This window comes from Triturus cristatus, chromosome 8 (assembly GCF_964204655.1).
Source record: "Triturus cristatus chromosome 8, aTriCri1.1, whole genome shotgun sequence".
NCBI classification, from domain to species: Eukaryota; Metazoa; Chordata; class Amphibia; order Caudata; family Salamandridae; genus Triturus; species Triturus cristatus.
In genome coordinates this window covers 1,432,872,225-1,432,896,425 of record NC_140591.1, presented here as the reverse complement: position 1 = coordinate 1,432,896,425, position 24,201 = coordinate 1,432,872,225, and the positions used below count along the sequence as shown (strand labels likewise).

The following is a 24,201-nucleotide window of genomic DNA, read 5'->3' as shown; positions in this document are numbered from 1 at the left end:
TACACATTATGAGACCATTAATATTCCAAACAATACACTCCTCATGATTCAACTTGAATTTTTTTTTTCTGCTGTGATGAAAGGATCCCTTGAATATCTTTATCTGCTCTTTAGTGTGATTGAGCCATTCTAATTCTCTCATCAGCTTTTTATTTTGATGTTAATATAACTTGTTCTGCATGTTGTACTCTTCTTCCTGGTGCCTGCAGTTATAATTTTTCATAGTAACTGTTTCACCTTTGATTTTGTGACATTTATTTCTTTGAATTCAGTTTTAAATGAATATTTATGTTGTGATTATAAACCTGTCTTTAAGATTTACAAATGCTGATTTGGTCCTGAGAGTAAAATGGCAGAAGTAAGTATTCATTTGACTATTTTCTCGTTCTTGGATCATTTCCTAATATTTCAAAGGGTATTTATATAATGCTTTCACATTTTTTCTCAGAGATAAAATAGGCTTTGTTTTTCTTCTAATAAGAAAGGTGAGTGTTGTCTGCTCTTGTCCTGGTGGAATATGGCCCTTCCCTTGCATTGTGAGATCAACCCTGCTATGTAACAGCTACAGCCCTGAGATGCAGCCCTGCGTGGGTTCTGGAAGCTTTGTGTTGGCATCTTTCTGATGACACTCAACTGATCCTTACGCTGGAGATCACACATCCAATATGTCAAAGTTCAAACAGTTCATGAACCTGCAGTTCTCTTAAAATGAACATTTCAAAAACTGATATCCTGGTTTTTGAGATCTGTACAGGACTGAAACAGATGGACTGAGGAGTTTGTGGTGGCCCCCCTCCTACTCAGTCTGCTAAAAACCTTGGAGTCATCCTAAAAAGTAGCTTGACTTTCCACAGACATATTCCTCAAACTACTGCCAATTGTTGCTTTCTGCTAAAAGTTTTGAAAAGGTTCTTATCTTTATATCTGCTGACTATGAGAAAACTATTGTCCCGGCCACTTTTGTGGCAAGACTTGGGGCCGGCTTACGATCTTGGCGGAAGGGGTCCCGCTGTCGAAATGGCATAGGATTCCCCACCCTCCTAGTTACCGGTCTGCCTGCTGTATTACAATGTTGGCAGGTTGCTGAATGAAAGAATACCGGAGCCCCGCCGATCCCGCCAGCCATTTGCCGACCACCCCTATTGGGTGGCATAGTGAGCAAAAGAACAATGGATTAAATCTGTGACTGGGGGTGAGTGGTTGAAAGTTTCAGCACTACATCCATCATCTTGTTTGCGACCGCCTCGACGGCAGAATGGGAAAAACAGCTGTCAGAGGGCGCTACAGACAAGGTTTCCACCATTCGGATTATGATGTACCTCACCGTCAAGCCAACTGTGGTGGTGAGACTGCCTCCTTTGAGTCAGCGGAATCGGAGGAAATGGGGTGCAAACTCACCCATTTCCTTCTTTTCCCTTCAGTCTTTGATGTGGACCCCTCCGTCCGGGGCCCTCTTCACAGCTGCATCTTTACCCCGAAGAACACAAGCTCATTGGTGCGGAAATCCAGGTAAGTCAGTTTTACACTTTTCTCCCATTGACTGGACGGGGCACATATGGTCCATTCCAGCAATGGAAAAGTACCCATACAAGATGTTTTTTTAGATGTGTCATGCATTTGTCTAAGTTTTACACTTATTTAGTCAAAATGTACACACCTGCATCAACACATGAAAAAATATTTTTAAATTGCTGACTGCATCACGTGCCGGTCCCCACCGTTAGAAACACTGCCGCTGGCCCAGCGGTGACATCGGAATACTTTGAGTGAAAGACCGTCGACTGAATGGAGTACTTTGAACTGCTTTGGCGGCAAAATGGTGGTAAGACCGCCAAACTCGTAATCAGGGCCTTGATCACTGTAACTCTGTTTTTCTTGATCTCCCCAAAAAACACAAATCACCGGTTACACATGATCTAAAAAGCAGCTGCCTATCTTTTGCTCTTAAGTAGGAAATGTGAACCAATATCCAGCCATTTGAGACACAAATCTCTGTGTTTTTCCTATCGGCCCTTATATATCTCCGACCCCCTCTATCTTTAAGACATCATTCAGAAAAATACTGGAATTCCTTACCCACCGAACCGTGTGACACTCTATTTTTTTTATTTTTTTTATTTCAAGAACATACACATTCCACTTAGCATTTTTCAAAACTAAGGTACTGTATATAAAGTCAGGAGACATTTCTGTAATCAAAGACTTGTCAAGGAGATGGAGGTCACTGGTCCGATAACTATCGCTGGGTAAATCTCTACCCACGGTTCTCTTTCGAACGAAAGTTAATCTCAGACAGAGAGTTTACTGATCTATTTTATAAGAGTTTACTGTCTTTTGCATAACATTGAACTTAATTACGCCCCTTACATCTTTGCCCAAGCTGCCTGTGTAAGAAATACTACTGTAGCAGTGACAACTTAAAAAATTATATTATTAATACATTAACTGTGGTATTCTGTTTGCACTGAAGAGGGCGCAGACATCTTTATCACATTAGCCGATGCAGCTTCCGCATTTACCTATGTGAGCAATTATAAAACTTTGAGAGCTAACAAATTAATATTTGATATAATCCCAATTGAATTTACTATGCAAAGTGTATATTGTTTAACAAACCAAAATGTAATATATATACTTAAACTCAACAAAAAGATGGCTCACAGTACAAATGATACTCCAGTCAAATGTTAGAACTGAATTTAAGGCCATTCAAAGAAACCTAACAAATATGCAATGTTTTTACAAATTCCGTTTAATTCATGCTCCAAATCTTGAAAATAAAAGTTAAAATAATAGGGCACTTATCCATTTCTCATAAAACAGCAAATGTTTTCTGTCTTTTCAAGATGTATCCCTCCAATAAAAGTTTCATTGTAGTTCAATATTGGACAGAATCAGGAAATTCTGCCAGAATCAGGATCACAAGAGTAGATGTAACACTAGGCGCCTGATTTCTTTTCTGATGCAGATTTCACAAGGAAAAATTAACATAATTTGCAGATGAAAAACAAAAGCCCAGAAGGAGGAAAAACATGCTGGATTCAGTTCAACTTCACAGATTCCATAAATTATTCCCTATTCCTTAGTGAAAATTCATAATGGGCCAGTAATACCACAATCCTGAGTTATCCTTCCCCACAGTATCGATAATTTATAGTGCGGCATTACCAATGTGGTTTCCCACATTGAGGTCGTAGTGTGCATACCAGTTATTCTCATCAAGTCCAAATCACATTGAGGGCGCGCCTAAGGCAAAGGCCTTCTGCGCCCATCCGTGACCCGACCGGGACCAGCGCCAGAGATCCTACATCCCGACCCACCCACTACTACAGCACAGCCGCCCTCCACGCACTCAACCCCGGAAGACTCAGAGACTGCCAACAAGCCATGCTGAACACGACCCACAGACAGTTCTCCTGCCTCGACTTCAACCAGACCTTCACCACCACCCCGGCCCCCGCACCACTGACGCAAACACCGGTGACACCCTAAGATGCATCCCCCTCAACGTGCGCTCCGTGCACAAACACGCCGTTGAGATCTGGAACCTACTTGACTCTCTTGCCCGACATCGCCTTCTTCACGGAGACCTGGACGAACGCCTCCTCTGCCCCCAACATCAACACCGCCATCTCGGACGCATACAAGATCCAGACGAAGGACTGCCCCAGCCACCCCAGAGGGTTCCTTCGCTATTGCCCATAACAACACCCTCCACCTCACCACCTCCAGCGAAACCTTCCCCTCGCCGAACACCTGCACCTCCAGATCAAGACCAGCCCCAACTCCACACTCCACGGAACCCTCGTCTACGGGCCCCCTTCGCCGCCATCATCACCAACCTCATCGCACCCCACGCTATCGCCTCAATGAACTACATTCTCATCGGAGACCTGAACTTCCATCTCGACAACCATAGCGACCCCCTTCGCGACAACCATCACTAGCATCGGACTCAAACAACTCATCACCACACCGACCCACAGAGTAGGACACACCCTTGACCCCCGTCTTCGCAGCAGGAAACAGGGTTCACTTCAGCCACACAACACAACCCCGTGGACTGACCACCACTGCGTACATTTCAACTTCGACACACCCAAGGCACCCAAACCAGCCCCACGCCCACCACGAAGGAACTGGAGCAAGATCACCGACAAGCAACTGAACTCTGCCCTCACTCGAGACAACCTGGGCATCCAATACCAACGTCGCAACCAGGGAACTCCACACCTGGATCTCCAACTGCGCAGATGAGCTTGCCCCACTACGCAACCCCGACAAACAGCACCCCAAGAAAGCCGCCTGGTTCACCACCGATCTCCAAGAAGCCAGACGCACCTGCAGATGCCTGGAGAAGAACTGGAGAAACACCAGGACACCCAAAAACTATGCCACCTACAAGGATGCCATGACAGACTACCACAACCGAATAAGAACCACAAAGAGGACTTTCATCCACAACAAAATCCTCGCCAACTCCAAGGAACTCTTCAGCGTCATCCAGGACTTCACCAACCAGTGCAGCTAAGCCACAGACATCACCCCTTCCCAAGACCTCTGCGATAAGCTCAGAACCTACTTCCACCTCAAGATCAAAAACCTCTATGACAACTTCATCGACCATCCACCGGACGCCACAGCCGGCCCAGACACACCAGCCAGCCCACCATCTCATTCTGGATGCCTATCACAACCGAAGACACCGCCTCGACCATGAAAGGCATCCACTCAGGGGCCCCCACCGACCCCTGCCCTCCACACATCTACCACAGAGCTGCCACCACCATCGCATCCGGACTACATTGCATCATCAACACCACACCTTCGAAACAGGCACCTTCCCAGCCGATTGGAAACTCGCAGAAGTCAGGCCCCTGCTCAAGAAACCCACAGCTGACCCTACTGACCTCAAGAACTACCGGCCCGTCTCGCTCCTCCCCTTCGCAGCCAAAGTCGCAGAGAAAACAGTCAACAGGGAACTGACATGATTCATCGAAGACAACGCCGTCCTCGACCCGTCCCAGTCCGGATTCCGAAGCAGCCACAGCATCGAGACCGCCCTGCTCACCACCACAGATGACATCCGCACCCTCCTGGACCAATGCCACTCTGCAGCCCTTAGACTACTCGACCTATCAGCAGCCTTCGACACCGTTTCCCACTGCAGTGCACACTCGTCACCAGACTACACGACGCCCGCATACAAGGAACAGCCCTAGACTGGATCCGATTATTCCTCACCGGAAGAAGGCAAAGAATCGGACTGCCACCCTTCATCTCCGAGCCCACGGAAATCACATGCAGAGTCCCACAGGGGTCATCACTAAGCCCGACCCTCTTCAACATCTACATGGCTCCCCTCGCCGCCATGGTCTGACAACACGGCCTTAACATCGTATCCTACGCTGACGACACCCAGCTCATCATCACCCTCACCAAAGACCCCACCACTGCCAAACTCAACTTCCAGAAAGGAATGCAGGACGTCGCAGTCTGGATGACCAATAGCTGCCTAAAACTCAACTCCGAGAAGACAGAAGTCCTCGTCCTTGGAACCAACCCTTCAGCATGGAACAACACCTGGTAGCCGAACACCCTTGGAAGCCCACCGACCCCCTCGGACCATGCCAGAAACCTCAGCATCATACTCAACTCATACCTCATCCCTCACCATGAACCGACAGGTCAACGCCGTCACCTCCAGCTGCTTCAGCACCCTCCGCATCCTCCGCAAGACCTTCAAATGGATCCCCCCCGAGTCAAGAAAGGCGGTCACCAACGCACTCATCACCAGCAGCAACGCACTCCATGCCGGCATAAGCTAATCACTACTCCGCAAACTCCAGACCATACAGAACACCGCCGCCAGACTCGTCCTCAGCATCCCAGGTACAAACACATCAGCGAACACCTACAAAGGCTCCACTGGCTCCATGTGGAGAAAAGAGTCCCCTTCAAAATCCTCATCCACGCCTACAAATGCCTACACAACATCGGACCCAAATACCTCAATGACAGAATCAAGTTCCACATACACAAAAGAAACTTCCAATCCTCCAACTTCGCACTAGCCGAAACCCCGCGCATTCACAGAACCAGGGCAGACGGAAGATCCTTCTCTCACATTGCAGCCAAGCACCGGAACGAGCTCCCAGCGGACATCAGACGCGCCCCCTTCCTTAGCACCTTCAGAAAGATCCTCAAGACCTGGCTCTTCAGCTAAGCAGATCTGCGGACCCCTCCCACCCCCAGCGCCTTGAGACCCTCACGGGGGAGTAGTGCCCTTACAAACCCCTAATTGATTGATTAACTAGATAAGATATTTGAAAAGATTTTGGGTAGTTTTCCTATAAGATAAGAGGACATTGGGTATTTCAAAGGAAGTGGGTCCCTGTACATAGTGGATGGGGACATTGAAAATGGTTCATTAACTGTCGGGTGACTTTCAGTGGGAGAGCGAGTAAAAATCTGACATCCGGCTACTACTAAGTTGACACTCAAAAGTGGAATACATAGAATGCACTATTCTACTCTTATTATCTATATCTGATTTTGACTCAACATACTGTGGGCCAGATTCACAAACTGCATTTTGTAGTACGTAAAGTAGTACTAGAGTAGTTCTACTTACTAGAAAGTGCAATTAACAAACCTAAGAGTGTAAATCTTCACCTCCACCTATCCTATCTTTTCAATGGGAATACAGGTAGTGGCTGGATAAAGGCACAAAATTATTACTAAATTGGAGGGGTTTAGGGAGGTGTAAGACATGGGACAGTTAGGGAAAGGTTAGGCAGAGACATGGTACACAAAAGAATATGCCCAATGATATTGACAGATGGCACACAAGTTATTACAGCCAAAAAGGACCCAAAACAGTATTAAATGTAATCCATCTCAGAGCTGGGAAACAACCAGCACCACACTTGGCCAACTACTGATACTGCAACACCATACCATAGAAAATGATGGAGATGGGGATTTTAAATAAAACCCCATAGGAAATAATGTTAAATTAAATAAATTACTCAAACTGGTTAAACATATCAATTAGTTAAATTTAATGTTAAAGAAACGTAAAGCCTAAAAATAAAACATTTATTATTTTACATTAAAATATTTTAATACTTTTTGCATTTAAAATGTAATGCGACATAATTGTAAATGTAATTACATTACTTTCAATTAATTCTATATCTCACTTTTAATAGTTTAAATGCATAATAATATCTATTTTTTACTTTAGGTGGAAATATATTTTTAAATTAATCTTCAGAGAAATAATTAAATTTAATATATTGAAAATAATAACATTTTAAATTAAATATGGTGAAAAGTAAAAATGTTTATTAAACTTAAAAAATAGTTGCAATAATTTATGTAAACCATGTTGCAGCAGTATTCACTTAATTGTGGTTTAATATTTAATTAATTTAAATGTATTGAATTAAATTAACATTTTTGTAAGATGTATTAAAAAAATCCCTCTTAAAGTAATATGATTTTTGAAACCATTATTATTTTATCATTCAAGAACAATATTATGCATAACACATGACTTTTAGCAGTAGCCAACAATGATACTAAAGTTAAACATTTATATGTATTTATTATATTATTACAAATTACAAAAACCTATAAATTAATTCAAAATGAGTTAATTAAAAAAAAAAAGTTTAAAGGTACATTTATTTTTAAAAGAAAGTATTTTAATAACATCTTTATCATAAAATAATATTTTAAATTATGTTTACCTTTTTTAACGTTAAATTAATTTTATACATATATATTGAAAAAGTAGAAATAAATTAATTTAATTTAACAGTATTTTCGATGGGATTCTATTTAATGTCCCGATCTCTATTATTTTCTTTTGGCTAATGTTGTAGTATCAAAGGTAGGCCATGTCTGGTACTGGACTTACTACTGCTCCTTTTTGGTTAGTAACTTATACCTGTAAATTTGGCTCAACTCTCTGTTTCAGGGGCAGTGGAGACATGTAAGTCTACACTGTTGAGTAACTTTATACTCGCAAATTGTGAATATCCAAAAGCAGTAAAGGAACACAAAAGTGTAAAAGTTAGCTTACACGTGTAACTTACTCTCAGGTGTAAGTTACCTTTGTGACTAGCCCCACATATTTATAGATGGTACTGGAATGTTCTAATTCCAAGGTTTGGGAAATATATGGTAAAGGTGGAAAATAGGATGTGTGAGTCGGAGGGTAGAATAAGGGAAAAGAATGGGAATGGGTAGAGTAAGGTACTTAACAGTTACGCTCACGATGTAATATTGGGTTATTAAAATGGACCTCTGTTGACAGCTACTATGTTTTTTTCCTGCATAAAAGCATTTTTAAAACTTAACAAATTACTTCAACTATTCTCAATGGTAGACAGTTAAACCCAAAGTCCATAAAATATTACTTTTAGATAAAGAGTTATTTTCCCATATAGCTTCCTTACCATCCAAGTTGTATTTGATTAAAACCAAGTTTAAATAGTCTACGTACACAGTTACAGTAGAAAAGTACTGGTCAACCGATACACCCACCCTCCTTCCCACCTTAAGCCTGATGATAGCCTGCAGTCCACTTTACCTTGGGTCCAAAAGAGAGCAGATAGATTGCTGGTCCAATTTATAGGTAGATGTGTTGGCGTTTCCTGACCCTTCAGAGACAGCATTTTTAATCCGTGGATGCATTTATGAGTTCCAAGCCCCTAAAAGCAGAGTTAAGAAATTACGACTTTAACACAAATTTACAGTTTCCATCCGTGCTCTGTTGCTTTGATGTGCTCACTGATCATTTCAGAATCCTGTTTTTGTTGTATATTGTATAATAAGACAAATGCCAAAGTATTTACATATTTTAGAATATCTAGAGTATCTATCTAGGGTATCTAGAGTATTTATAAACTTTAATGTGCAATATTGTTCTCCTCTATTCCCAGGAATATAAGCAGTGCTGTTGCCCAAAAGCCCTTTGTGTTTGTCTTGTAAACTTGTCCTTGTAACAGATTTTCCCTGTTGAAGATTGCTCTAGACTAGAGTGAGCCAGACACTGGAGAATGAAGTGTGTACTATAACACATTCGCCATGGATGTTCAAGTGAGAACATTGGATTTGAACATTTTGAAGTTCTGGCATATATAGTCAAAATAGAAGCGTGGCTCCCAACCAGCCTTGTGTAGGTCATTCACCAAAGGAATTCTCTTACTCCGCCTCCACTCTCTATTCAGTTTGGACTGTGGAAGGTCCCTGTTTGTATACCAGTTACATGTTGCTTACAGTCTCTCTTTAATTGAAAGCACTAGAATCATTGTGTTTGTTAAGCTGGATGCTGGGTGAATATTCACTTGCACTTGGTTCTTATTCTCACCATAAACTGAGCTGTGACAGCAAAAGAACAACCACATTGACATCGACTTCCCCTGCTTGACCAAGTCAGGTTTGATTGTTAGAGATTTTTGGCCTATTCAAGTGGACACATATTAGGGTTTTAAAAAATAAATTCCCCATTACGTACCTGGCTCTGGAAAGCCTTTAATTACCAGATCACTACTTAGAAGTATTTGCTAAAGTCAGAGTGCCCTCCACTAAAGTACTGTTATAAATAAGGCATCAGCTTTTTATATTGTTCAAATCCATGGGGATGCTGCTGGACTAAAAGTAACAGGTAAGAAATAAGGGAATGCTTTTCTACTCCAAGCATTTCCTCACACTGCATTGAAATTAATATTTTTTTTGGTTTATATACAGCACTTCCTACCGTAGATTATTGTTTTCCGGTTTTTGTAGCACTGTAAATGTAATGGCTAACAGGCTTGCTACTAATGGATCCTCATTTGCATTCCTCACTGTAACTCAATCAGAGAGTAGAACTACGGATGGATTACAACAGTGCTGGACAGATCCCACATGCAAGTTGTACTCCCCATACCACAGCAGCAACTAAAGCACCTGCAAAGCCCCTCCAGGATGCAGAGGAGCCCCTCCTAGAATCAGGGTGGGCTTGCCCTGAAACTGTAGTCAAGACTATCACAAACATAAACAGGGTGTTCCTCCCCTGCTGCTGATTTATTAGTATCTTGTCAGAGTTTTTTGCATCTGTAAGCAGTGCACACACTGGAGTAGCTGCTCCCATTCCTGTGTACTGCTTCTCTGATCATTGAGACATCATTGAGGTCATGTGGAACCAGGTGGGTGGCCATCTCGCCTGCGAGTTTAGTGGAGAGTAAGACACGCAAGGTTAGTGAAGAGTAAGACCATAGCCTATGTTCCCTGGCTTCCGCGTCAGTGCCTTCAGCGGACCAGTGGCTGCCGCAACTCCACTGAAAGCCCTGAACGTTGCCAAGTGGAAGCATGTTTGCTGTGCTCACTTAGCAACATTCTTTTGTTTTTCAATAAACAAACTTTCCAAGCAAAGGTTAGTTTCCTGAAAGCAAAAAAAACACAATGGCCCTCATATGCAGGGAGTATTCTTCCTGCTTGTAACAGCCGTCGTGTGTTTTCACCTTTCAGGACCTCTGGAACTGTTAATTGTCCGCCTGTGCTCTATGTGTTTAATATGGACTGGCTGTTTTTGGGACACTTGTAGGACACTCACAATTCTATTGGCGTTTATGTTTCTTGTTCTGTTTATCATCCATGTGGTTTTGTTGTAATGTTTAAATTCTGTGATGTTTTCATAAGCATGGTATACTGAATGATGTGTTATCCATCTTGTGACATCAATGAATGTTTTCTTCTACATGTGCATTAAATAAGACACAAGTGATGTGAAATAAATCACATGAACTTAGAATTGCTTGTCTAAGCTCATATATGATAATCCAGTAATAACCTAGCCGGTCAATGTTTTGTTTTATTTTATTCGAGAGGTCCAGGCCGGTTAGTGACAGGACACAAGCCTCTTCTGTTTTTCCTCTTTGATCATTAAGACATCATTGAGGTGATGTGGACCCAGGTGGGTGGCCATCTCGCCTGCGAGTTTAGTGGAGAGTAAGACACGCAATGTTAGTGCAGAGTAAGACCATAGCCTATGTTCCCTGGCCTCCGCGTCAGTGCCTTCAGCGGACCAGTGGCTGCCGCAACTCCACTGAAAGCCCTGAACGTTGCCAAGTGGATGCATGTTTGCTGTGCTCACTTAGCAACATTCTTTTGTTTTTCAATAAACAAACCTTCCAAGAAAAGGTTAGTTTCCTGAAAACAAAAAAAACACAATGGCCCTCTTTATTTATTTATTTATAAACTTTATTCGATATAAAAAATATCATAAAAGTACACAACAATTTTTTTTTTATTTTTTAAAATCAGTGGTATTAAAAACTCTTCATTATTTACACACTTTTGTACGATATAGTGAACAAGTTTCCACATTCCCCAGTTTGGCCAGACTATGCATTTGATAAAAGGTGTAAGGTGCATAATTAAGGTAAAACAATGGACAAAATTCATTGCATTAATATCCCAGCCGTGTCGGCCAAATTGAAAGAAGGCTAGCTCATGGCAAACTATTCAGCGATTGTTCCATCTTAATGAGCTTTTGTCTTATCCTCCATGCACTGCCAAGAAACTTTGCTGTACCACAGATTGCACTGAAGATAAGTGACTCATAGGTTAGAATGCATAGAGCCACCCTGTAGGATGTACAGCCCAAATTAATACAGACTTGTTTTAGCCACCTTGACCTCACTTGGCTATATGCCCTGCAGGCAAACATAAAGTGTGCAATAGATTCCATGGGGGAGGCACAGCCCCGGCAGCCCGAGGCATTCTCCTTCTGGTTGCTCCACCCTCCTTGAAAATCACGGAGAGGAAGTGTGCTGTATCTGAACTTTAGGTACAGCACCCTGTCTCCCGGAGACTCAATAAGGTCCAGGAAAGATTCCAGTCTGGGGACAGGTTTGACATCTAGGAATCTCTCTGTCAAAATGCCATTCTGGTTCCTATTAACAGTGGCAGAGACCCAATCCCAGTACAATTTTTTTACCAGCTGTTTTGGCGGTGGCATCTGGCTCTCCCATGCCCAGTCCAGACCGATTTCACCCACCAATTGTTTCAAATTGGATACCCAACCAATTTTGTGTCCTGCACCCAGATGTAATAATTCACTCAGGCCAGAGGTATAGTGGCTCAGGTCAGGAGACCTCCTGAGCCGAGTCCAATACAACAGGGGACGCAGCCTTGTCACTTCATTTATTGGGTGTCTCCCAAAATCGTAACGGAGCGGGACTAGATGGGTCGACGGAGGAAGCGAGACCAGAGCTCTGAAGAATTTATTCTCAGATCTCGCTAGTTCGGTAAGATTTTCTAAACCCCACAATACCGCCCCGTAAAGACACGCGGGCAGGGCCTTGCCCTCATATACTTTAATGGCTGGAGCTACAGGCCGACTGTAAGAAAGCCTCTGATGCCTGGCTATGGCCCCTGAAATCCGTTGGTGGTTTAAAAGCATTTTTGACAAATGGGGAGACCACTTCATTTTGTTGTTCACCCTAACCCCTAAATAGTCAAATGCTTCCACAAGATCCAGTGGGCAGTCATTCAGCGTGATGTTATTCCTGAAGTTTTTTGATGGTGCCAAAGCCATTGACTTGGTTTTGGATGTATTGATTACTAAGCCTCTGGCTTCACAAAACTTAGTAAAGCGGTCCAGAAGTTTCTGCAAGCCCATAGGGCTTTTTGAAATCAGGAGGGTGTCATCCGCAAAGAGTAATGTCAGTGTTTTTTCCCCACACAGGGTTGGGGCATCGGCCGAGTCCTCTCTCAAATGGTCCGCCACCCCATTTATAAAAAGAGAGAACAGGGTCGGCGTCAATACACAACCCTGGCGGACCCCTCTCTGGACTGCTATTTTCTCAGTCAACTGTCCCTGGCCGCCCCACCTCACTCTAGCAAAATTGTCTTTGTGGAGGCGTTTAAGAAGGTTTAGGATCAGGGGAGGAATTCCAAGGTCTAGCAAAACCTGCCATAACTTGGAACGAGGGACCAGATCGAAGGCCGTTTTTAAATCAATGAATGCCAAATACAGGCTACCCTTCTTGATGGTTACTGATTTCCAATAAATCAGACAAAGTCTAAATACCTGGTCCATCGTTCCAATGCCACATCTGAACCCTGCCTGAAAGTGGGACAGCACACCCTCCTCATCAATCCATTTTCTCATCCTCATTAAGAGGACCCTGCCGACCACTTTTTGAACGACATTGTCACCACCTCCGCCCCTTTCCAGGAATCTGGTACTGGGTAGCCGTTCGCTATAAGGTTCAGAGTTCTACAGATAAATTGAGCCCAGAGATCTTTTTCGCGGAGCATAAGGTCTCCTGGGAGACCATCAGGTCCAGCAGCTTTACCGGGCGCAATCATAGCGATGGCTGCTTGTACCTCGATAATCCCAAACTGCTCTCCCTCGATTGGGGGTACGATTAGCTCAAGATCGCTCCCTTGCTCCGTTGGTACGAGCCCTTCGCCACCCGCGTACAATTCCTGGAAGTGGTCGTGCCATTCTCGCCCTGCTATATGGTTCGGTATTGGATCTACCCCCCTCCTCGTACTGGCAATAATGAGGTCCCAGAATAAAGTTGCATCTTTCAAACGTGCAGCGGATTTGAGTTCTTGCCAGTGGGTTTCTTCCCAAACTCGCTTTGCTATGTCGATAGACCTATAGTAAAGTTTCCTTGCGATGACAATATGTGTCTAGACCTTAGATTTTAGGGCTCTTGATAGGTCCTGCCTCCTTTTCCTGCAATCATCAGAGTAGCATAGGTTTTCGACCTTTGGGGGAAATCGCTTACGGCCCCCAGTATCTTTAACCTGGAAGAACTCCCCCACCTTATCCACGGTTAGAAGATATATTTCTTTGAACTTTGAAGACTGGACGGGTGCGGGGGGAGAATCGGAGACAGCATTAAGCATTACAATACTGGCGTCCATAATCTTCCTAATACCGTCTAAAGACAACTCTCGTTCGGCAACCTTGAACCATTTGAGGCGCCGATTGCAGTTAGAGGGCACGATTTCCCTCGAGCAGAGCCTCCTAGTGCTGACGGGCTCGATTTGTGCCTCGACAATGGCCCTCATATGCAGGGAGTATTCTTCCTGCTTGTAACAGCCGTCGTGTGTTTTCACCTTTCAGGACCTCTGGAACTGTTAATTGTCCGCCTGTGCTCTATGTGTTTAACATGGACTGGCTGTTTTTAGGACACTTGTAGGACACTCACAATTCTATTGGCGTTTATGTTTCTTGTTATGTTTATCATCTATGTGGTTTTGTTGTAATGTTTAAATTCTGTGATGTTTTCATAAGCAGGGTTTACTGAATGATGTGTTATCCATCTTGTGACATCAATGAATGTTTTCTTCTACATGTGCATTAAATAAGACACAAGTGATGTGAAATAAATCACATGAACTTAGAATTGCTTGTCTAAGCTCATATATGATAATCCAGTAATAACCTAGCCGGTCAATGTTTTGTTTTATTATATTCGAGAGGTCCAGGCCGGTTAGTGACAGGACCCAAGCCTCTTCTGTTTTTCCTCTTTGATCATTAAGACATCATTGAGGTCACGTGGACCCAGGTGGGTGGCCATCACGCCCGCGAGTTTAGTGGAGAGTAAGACACGCAAGGTTAGTGAAGAGTAAGACCATTGCCTATGTTTCCTGGCTTCCACGTCAGTGCCTTCAGCGGACCAGCGGCTGCCGCAGCTCCACTGAAAGCCCTGAACGTTGCCAAGTGGGTGCATGTTTGCTGTGCTCACTTGGCAACATTCTTTTGTTTTTCAATAAACAAACTTTCCAAGCAAAAGTTCGTTTCCTGAAAACAAAAAAACACAATGGCCCTCACATGCAGGGAGTATTCTTCCTGCTTGTAACAGCCGTCATGTGTTTTCACCTTTCAGGACTGCAATGTCTCCCTAAGCAGGGAAAACGGAGTGATAGCCACCATGAAAACATATTAATGACCTTTGATCTGATGGCCCTGGGGCGGATGGACCATTAGGCCGATACACTGGCAGAGCCAGTGGCTGCTTTACTGGTGTAAACCTAGCAGCTCCACCAACTCTCAATAAAGCATGGAATTGCAAGTTTGGTAAGGCAGCAGCGATGATTAAGGGTGGTGTTCCCGTGCTGTAAAACTCTAAATGACCCTACAAGTGCCCTGGGGGGATTCCCCCCACCTTGAGATCCTCAGAGGACCAAAAGATGGCCATGGAACCATGGTCATCGGTATCACTGACAGAATATCGGAAACAAAAATATTGTGTGGACAGAATATCATGTCAAGAACATTGAGGACAAAACTATCGAGAAGGTAAATGCAAATAGGTGAGTATAGATGTATTATTCTTAACTCCACACCTATGTACCTTGACGAAATATACATATCGTCAAGGTACATCATACATGCCAACCTTCCTGATTCAGACCGGAGACTACTGATTTCAAGGTGAGTCTCCTGCCTCCCGATTCCTGCATGCAAAAACCCAGTTCCTCTGCAGGCTTCAGACAGCAGGGGCTGGTCTTGTTTGGCTCAGATTATGCACTGCCAGAAACCTGCTCCTGCAAGCAAGTGCACAACATTTTTGTCACAATTTCTCTTTGGTCCTGCCAGGTATGGAAAAAAAAAACATATTTGAATTTCTGATTTCTGATCCTGCAGCAGCACACTTGCAAGTCCCATACACGCTGATAGACCCAATGTATGCCATAATAGAAATCAGTAGGAGAAATACATTCTCCTGATTATTTTTTTAAAATCTCCCACTTTCCTCTTCCAAAATGTTGTCATGTATGGGTACCTATATGTGGAGTTATACCCCAGGGATCATCACTCAGCCCTACCCTCTTTAACAACTACATGGCCCCCCTCGCCGCCATCGTCAGACAGCACGGCCTCAGCATAGTACGCCAACGACACCCAGCTCATCCTCTCCCTCACCAAGGACCCCACCACCACCAGACTCAACTTCCAGGAAAGAATGCAGTACATTGCATCCTGGATGAGCAACAGCTGCCTGAAGCTCAACTCGGAGAAGACAGAAGTCCTCGTACTCTGAGCCAACCTGTCAGCATGGAACAACACCTGGTGGCCCACTACACTTGGCAGCTCTCCAACCCCCATGGACCACGCCAGAAACCTCGGCATCATATTCGAGGTGTGGCTCACTGGTTAGAGGCGGCAGATCCGTAAGCAGAGAATCGGCCAGGGACCAGGGTTCAATTCCCGACGCGGCAGGGTTGTGGACCAGGGTCAAAACGGACTTGATAATTCTCGCCTCGGTACCTACTCTAACCATGAACGCACTCGGCAACTCTGGGCATTAGCTTGCCTAATCTCCACAACGGCCCCCCACATTCGCTGGGGATGCCTGGTTTCACCTTGGAGATACCCTGGAGGGACCATCTCACAGGGATAGCCAGGACGGGTTCCCCAGCGGTCTACAGCGCCACGACGCCTCAGGGCAGCAGTGCGCTTTACAAGACACATACATTTACATTTACATTTACATTCGACTCCTCCCTCTCCATGAACAAGCAGGTTAACGCCGTCGCATCCAGCTGCTTAAATACCATCTGCATCCTCCGAAAGACCTTCAAATGGATCCCCCCGAGTCAAGGAAGACAGTTACCCACGCATTCATAACCAGCAGATTGGACTACAGAAATGCCTTATACGCTGGCATCAACAAGTCCCTAATCCGCAAACTCTAGACGATACAGAACACCGCAGCCAGACTCGTCCTCTGATGAGCACATCATCCAACACCTACAGAACCTCAACTGGCTCCCCGTCGAGAAGAGAGTCACCTTCAAGATACCCACGCCTACAAATGCCTCCACAACACAGAACCCCAATACCTCTACGAGAGAATCACCTTCCACTTACCCAAAAGAAACCTCAGGTCTGCCAACCTTGCCCTCGCCAAAAAAAAAACAGGCATCCGCGGAGCCAGAACAGGGTGAAGAGCCTTTTCCTATATCGTGGCCAAGACCTGGAACGAGCTCCTGATCGACATCAGACGTGCCCCCTCCCTGGACACCTTCAGGAAGGCCCTTAAGACCTAGCTCTTCGACTGACCGGAACTGCTGTTTGCCCCCCACCTCCCCCCCCCCCCCAGCGCCTTGACACCCTCACGGATTAAGTAGTGCGCTTAAAACCCCCTGATTGATTGATTGGCTTTTTATATAAAGTAAAATGTTGCTTACCTGTAGAAACTTTCCTTCACAATATTTCTGCCCTTGATATTTTGTCCCATGATATTTCTATTTTCGATATTTTATCTAAACACGGGACATAGGTTCACCAAAATGTGCTCAGTAGCAGAAGTGATGTCACACACCCTGTGACTGTCAGCAACATCACAGAGATGAACTCTTTTACTCTCCTATCCTGCAGCAACCTACTATTTACTGCTGAGGTGCTAAAGGGATGGCAAAGAGTGAGCTCTGGGACCAGGGATAACAAGGGCATTGCCAGGTTACTAATGAACAAGCATGAGTTATTTTAGAAGTTTCTATGTCTCGCAGCTGCTACTCTTGGACACTCCTAATGGACATCCATGCAAGTGCCTGACTACTTGCTGGCCTCAAAATTGGTAACATGACCTCGCATTTGTGAGAGTTAGAGGTATTACCATTATAAATGACAATGTCTTTTACCTACAAAAGGAGTGAAAGAGGAAAGAAAATGGAAACCGAAAGGATGCTAGAGAAAGGAGGAAAATGAAACAGAGATGGAATGAATCTGAGGAAAGGGGATAGCTGGGGTGAAAAGAAAATATAGGGGAAGATGGAAATGGCCCATTAAAGATAGAATCATCAAAAAGTGAAGTAAAGAAAGCATAAGTGTGCAAAGATTAACGAATTAAAGAAAGCAGGAAACAGGAGAAGAAAATAACAAATGAAAGCAGAGCGAAACAGAAAAAAGCAAGGTGGACGAAATAGAGCAGAAAGGTGTGGATTGCCAATCCATGTTTCTAATTCCCCCCCCCCCCCTCACAGATTAACAAAACATTTCATTTCTTAAGATTGTTCAAGCTGTAGGGAAAGCAGCCAATGCACAAAATCAATATGATAGAAAATCGATTGAAATTTAAAGCTTTAAAATGTATCCAGTTCCCCCTCCCTTTGGCCATTCACTGCAATAACTGAGTCTGTTGTGGAACCAGCTGGTAGTCCAGAAAAAACTAATTGCAAAGCGCCTGAGGTGCCCTCTATCGAGATCCATCCTGCCCATTAAGCCATGCAGGTGGGTGAGTCATGTCTTGGACGATGGCATTTTAGAGTTGTGCAAATTTCAATTTGGCAACATTTCTCTGGCACCGGTCCAAAACTAGAGCATTGATACAACTGCTGGGGTTGTTAGTCGCTAGGGAGCCTTTACCTTATTATGGTAGCTCAGTAGAGGGGGAGGGCAGAGAAGAGTGTGAGAGAAGGGGAGTAGGGATGAGTAGAGGAAGTGAGAGACAGGTAGACAGAGAGGTGCAGTGAGACTGAAACATACAGAGAGAGTAGGAAAGACACATAAAAAAGACTGGTAAAGAAAGGAAAGGACAACTGCAGAGAAAGGGAGAGACAGGAGGAATAAAGATAAACTGAGATGAAAAAATAATGGGAGCGAGAAAGAGAAAGAGAGACTGGCACTGAGGAGATATGCTCACAATAAAAAGGAATGAAAGGAGAGACTAGGGCAGAAACAATGAGACTTTTACAGACGGGTACAAAGAGAAGTGGAGAAAGAGCGGGAAAGCTGTAAAATACAAAGAAGTCCACCTCGCATCGTTTACGTGACCACGTGGGCTTGTAATTAAGGCAACCTCTTAAACACATTCTGCTCTTGCGCTGCTAGTAGGCTGCGGTGCTGACAAATGCTTTTAAACTGGATGGTGGCAAATCAAAATGTTTAAAAATAGTGTTCAAATAAAAAGATTTGATCATTATTTGTTAATGCTAATGCCATGATATTACACTCCACTGTCTTACATGGCTATATCTGTCCTACACAAATTACAGCAAATAAAATACAAAAACATATATGAGATGCAGTAAAACTGTAAAACTAGGCATGGAATCCTTGATCATTTCTGCTGTTGTGTACACTTTCTCTCACATATTCTTGCTAAACGGTTTTTAGAGAACAGTATCACGCTTCTAATTGCCAGTGATAGACAGGTCAAAATCACTTGACAGTATCAGAACAACCCATGGAGCAGCTAGACAATATTTGAATGGGCTTCCATTTTCAAACATGAGAAATCACAATATTTTGCCCATTAAACATGTATAGCAGTAGTTGCGGTGCTCAGTATTGTACAGGTGGGCAATATGGGCACTTCGAGTTGGTTTGTGTATTAACGGTTATATTCCAATAGCATTTAAACAGCCTAAGAAGGTCCTCTATTAAACAATATTCAAATGACACGTTCCTACGACTATTTCCCCTAAGGAGAATACAACTGTTTTAAGCATTGATTTATGGGGAATTCAAGTGGGTTCGCCATATAAGGTGCCCAATCGTTTGTTAATTACATGGACCTTCGGTAAATGCAACCTAATGTTTCCATTGCTAAACATATTCAGTGAATTATCTAAGAGGGTTGGGGGAGCTCTTAATGCGGCACCCCTGCCAATCCTAAAGCGCTCCACAAAATTCTGAAGTGCTCATTGGCTGTGGAGTCTGCATGTTCGTCTTCGGTATATCAACAGAATATAAACTGTCTTTCACAGAATGTTAGGAGATAAACGTATCGTAGCAGAGTGTGCTTCGTTTGTGGATGATTTTAGCTCAGTGTGTTGTAAACCAGGCAGTAAACTTAAAACACTTGGTAGTTACAGCAGGTCTCGGCTTGGTCAGGCCTCTCTGCTGCCAGTGCCTGTTGGAAGGTACGAGGCAGCAAGAACAGACACGCCAACATTTTGAAATTACAACAAGCACTGCAAAGCCAACAATTTGCTTCTACTAATTCATTTTAATGGCAAGGAACAGTCGAAGGGGAAGAAACAACATACCGCAACAGTACTCGATGCAACATAAACATCAGTGCTGTGGGGGGAATGCACATCGCCGAACACTAGCACTGATAGGTTTTGACAATGTCATGTGCATTCGGGGGACCCCAATGGGAGAGCGAGTACGGAGGAGAAGGAGCCATAACACGCTGTACAGTGTGATGCCCAACCAAAATTTTATTTTAGTGAATTCGCCTGGAAGGGAGCTAAGCACACAAAGGAGGGACATTTACACAAATGCACCAATAACAAGCCAGCATTTCTGAATGCCACAGATAACAACTAATGGCAATCGGTGGGTGTACCAAAGCCCACAGAAGAGATACAACAGGTCGAGGCTCAACCTAAAAAGAACCCTATCGTAGCACCAGCTGAAGTCTCGAGGCCAGACAGGGCCTATAGAAAACATAACACCACACTGCAAGTTACAAATTCAGTGGCCGGGTGGAGACCGCATTCGCTGTGCATGATCGTCCTGAACATTGTGTTAACCCGTTCTATGCCTTGGACGTAATAGTTATGTCCAAGGCTATGGTGCTCCTGTACCTTGGACGTAACTGTTCAACACGGGAGGGGAGGAGCGCTTATAGTCAAACACTGTTGGTTTAAATGAAAAAGATTTGATTTAGAAACTAGGTACAAAGAAATGATTATCTGTCCTGGTGTTGAGGTCAGTGAGGGTTATTTTTAAAAACGTTATTGCTTTTCCAAGCTAGTAACCAAACGGTTTACTTGGGTTTAGTCACTTTTTGGAAGGGTGTCACTTTATTTTGTAAATTCTGAGTGGACTCTTTTTGTTTTTTCATAACTTACAGAGGAGATTGAGTCCATGACTGATATATCTCTTCACTCCCTGCTTTGTATTTTGATTTCTGAAACCTAGACACCTGGGAGAGTCTAGGGAGGTGTGGCTTGCGTGGATACACAAATATTTTCCTACCCAAAATCCCCTGCAAACCTGAAATTTAGCTAAAATAAATCACATTTTCCTCACATTTCTGTCTGAGATCACCGCGCCAGCACATATTGCCTATTACCCGGCGTTCCCCTCAGTCTCCCGAGTAAATTGATACCTCACTCTGCATTGGACACCCACACAAGTGAGGTATAATTTTTATCAGGAGACCAAGGGGAACGCTGGGTGGTAGAAAATGTGTGCCTGCGCAGTGATCCCAGACAGAAATGTAAGGAAAATGTGATTTTTTAAGCAAAATTTGAGGTTTGCAGGGGATTCTGGTTAAGAAAACTCTGAGGAATTCATGCAAGCCACTCCTCCCTGGACTCCTCCGGGTGTCTATCTTTCAGAAACGTCTGGGTTTGGTAGGCTTCCCTACATGGCCGCCAAGCCCAGGACCAAAAATGCAGGTGACTCCCTCGCAAAACCAGGTCTTTTTGTGATTGACAATTTTCAAGTCTGCACAGTACATTTTGGCCCGTTTCGTGTCGCGTGCACTAGGCCTACCCACACAAGTGAAGTACCATTTTTATCAGGAGACTTGGGGGAATTCTGGGTGGGTGTAAGTTTGTGGCTCCCCGCAGATTCCAGAACTTTCCATCACAGAAATGTGAGAAAAATGTGTTTCTTTTGACAAAGTTTGAGGTTTGCATTGGATTCTGGGTAACATAACCTGGTGAAGGTCACACAAGTAACCCCATCCTGGATTCCCCTTGGTGTCTAGTTTTAAAAAATGTACCAGTTTGCTAGGTTTCCCTAGGGGCCGGCTGAGCTAAGGCCCAAAATCCACAGCTAGACATATTGCCAAAAAAAGGGTCCGTTTTCTATGGACAAATGTGGTGTCTACACATTGTGTTTTGGGCAGTTTCCTGTCACGGGCACTAGGCCTACCCACACAAGTGAGGCACCATTTTTATCGGGAGACTTGGGGGAATACCGGGTGGGTGGAAGTTTGTGGCTCCCTGCAGATTCCAGAACTTTCCATCACAGAAATTTGAGGAAAATGTGTTTCTTTTGACAAAGTTTGAGGTATGCAAGGGTTCTGGGTAACATAACCTAGTGAAAGTCACACAAGTAACCCCATCCTGGATTCCCCTCGGTGTCTAGTTTTCAAAAATGTACCAGTTTGGGAGGTTTCTCTAGGTACTGGCTGAGCTAGAGCTCAAAATCCACAGCTTGGCACATTGCAAAAAGGGGTCAGTTTTCATTGGAAAAATGTGATGTGTCCATGTTGCGGTTTGACCAGTTTCCTGTCGCAGGCACTAGGCCTACCGACACAAGTGAGGTATTGTTTTTATTAGGACACTTAGGGGAACACAGAATAGTAGAACAAGTGTTATTTACCAGTTGTCTTTCTATGCACTTCTGCCTTAAATATGTAAGACAGTGTTTAAAAAAGAAGACATTTTGAAAAATGCACTCTAATTCATATTCTACTATGGCTAGCCACAAATTTAGAGATGTGCAAATATGCAAATAACCACTGCTTCTAAACTCCATGTCTTGATCCCATTTTGGAAATCCATGGGTTTCCTTGATACCTATTTTCACTCTTTATATTTTACTGAATGAATTGCTGTATACCCGGTACACAATGAAAAACCATTGTAAGGTGCAGCTCAAGTTATTGGCTCTAGGTACCTCGGGTTCTTGGTGAACCTACAAGCCCTATATATCCCCGCAACCAGAAGGGTCCCGCGGATGTAACGGTATATTGCTTTAAAAAATCTGCCATAGTTAGAAGAAGTTACAGGTGAAAATGCAGGCACAAATGGCTATTTTGTTCAACTCAATTTCAATATTTTTTTATTTCATCTTTTACTTTCTATAAGAAAACCTTGAAGGATCTACAACAAGCATTTACAATGCAATGGTCTCTGCATTGTTAAAGTTAGAGCTATTGGCATTGCTCATGACATTATTTTTGATTATGTTTTTGTTTTTAAAACATTTAAAGAAACGGCATTGTTATTTGCAATGTCAATAGCTTAATCACTCTCAAATGCGAGACCTATTGCATTTGCACCCACAAACAGAGCCACCCCCCCCCCCCACTACCTGGTCCACATCAGAGACGTTGACGACTTTTTTGGACTGTGCCACATACCCCAGGACACCAGTATCCAATGGGTAGACAATCTCCGAATCAGGCATTACCAGGCACTCATCCAGGGTGGCGTCTTTATGTATGTTGAAAAGCCGGGTGGCGAGCTCGCCTGTGCCGTTGCGCATACGGTACATGAAGAGGCTCATGCGGTCAGCCTGGATTATGAAGCACATACGCTTCAGGATGTTGAAGCAGCAACGCTCCATCTGCACATTGTCCTGGAAGTCCCGTATGAGGTCTAAGACAATCTCACTTTCCTCCACGCTGGTCAGTGAATGGAATGTGTCGAAGTCTACATCCGCCTTGCGGTTGCTCAGAAGTTTGGCAATGACCTCAGGCCGTAATTTACAGTTGTAGTATTGCCTAGTAAAGGCCAGGTTGGCATCAAGGAACTTCTCCACTTCCTCTTCAGTCAAAGTGCTCATCCTGAAAGCGGCTAAGGTGAGCAGCTGCCGGAGAACGCTTCATTCTGCTGCACCTTCTGTGTCTTCGTCCCCTCAATCCTCTGGGACCAAACTCACATTTATAAAGGGAAAACAGCAAATCAAATGTAAAATCCCAAAGTCAGATTTGGAATCCTGGAAACGAGTTGCACCATCAGAGAGGTTGTTGATTCCATACCATCCCTCGTCCCCCAGCTGCCGGCCTGACACAGAGCGGGGCGCGAACTGCGACTCTGACCCGACAAGTATTAGGCTATCGAGAGTGAAGGTGAAACAGGGATTATCCAGATCTTTTTAAATGATCACGTGGCTGCTCGCTAATCCTTAAACCAATTCGGCTGGGGAGCTGGCGAGGGCAGGCAAGGGAGCTGGCGAGGGTACGGTAGGTTGTAGGGGTGCCAAAAGTCAAACTATGGCATTGTTCTGTGCAGGGATAAGCTGAGTGTGGAGATTGACTGCAACTGCCGAGAATACGGCACAAAAGGACACTTTCTGAGGGACATTACTCAGCAGTGCTTGCCACTACATAGAAAGTCGCTGCCGACATTGAAGACGGTTTTGGTCTCGTCCTTCGGACTGTAGATCTCGTTCTTTTCCTTTGCATGTCCGGTACTTCACAAGTAAGGTAGTCCGGTTCCGTGATCCCATTTGAGCCTCCGAGTATTTGCAGAGAGCACACA

General features: G+C 44.0%; 1 protein-coding gene across 3 annotated transcripts in view; it reads left to right on the top strand.

Annotated features, from left to right (window-relative positions):
- The window catches only part of ANKRD42 (ankyrin repeat domain 42), a 394,873-nt gene that overhangs the window by 202,363 nt on the left and 168,309 nt on the right, over positions 1-24,201 (top strand). The gene's annotated exons all lie outside the window — the stretch shown is intronic.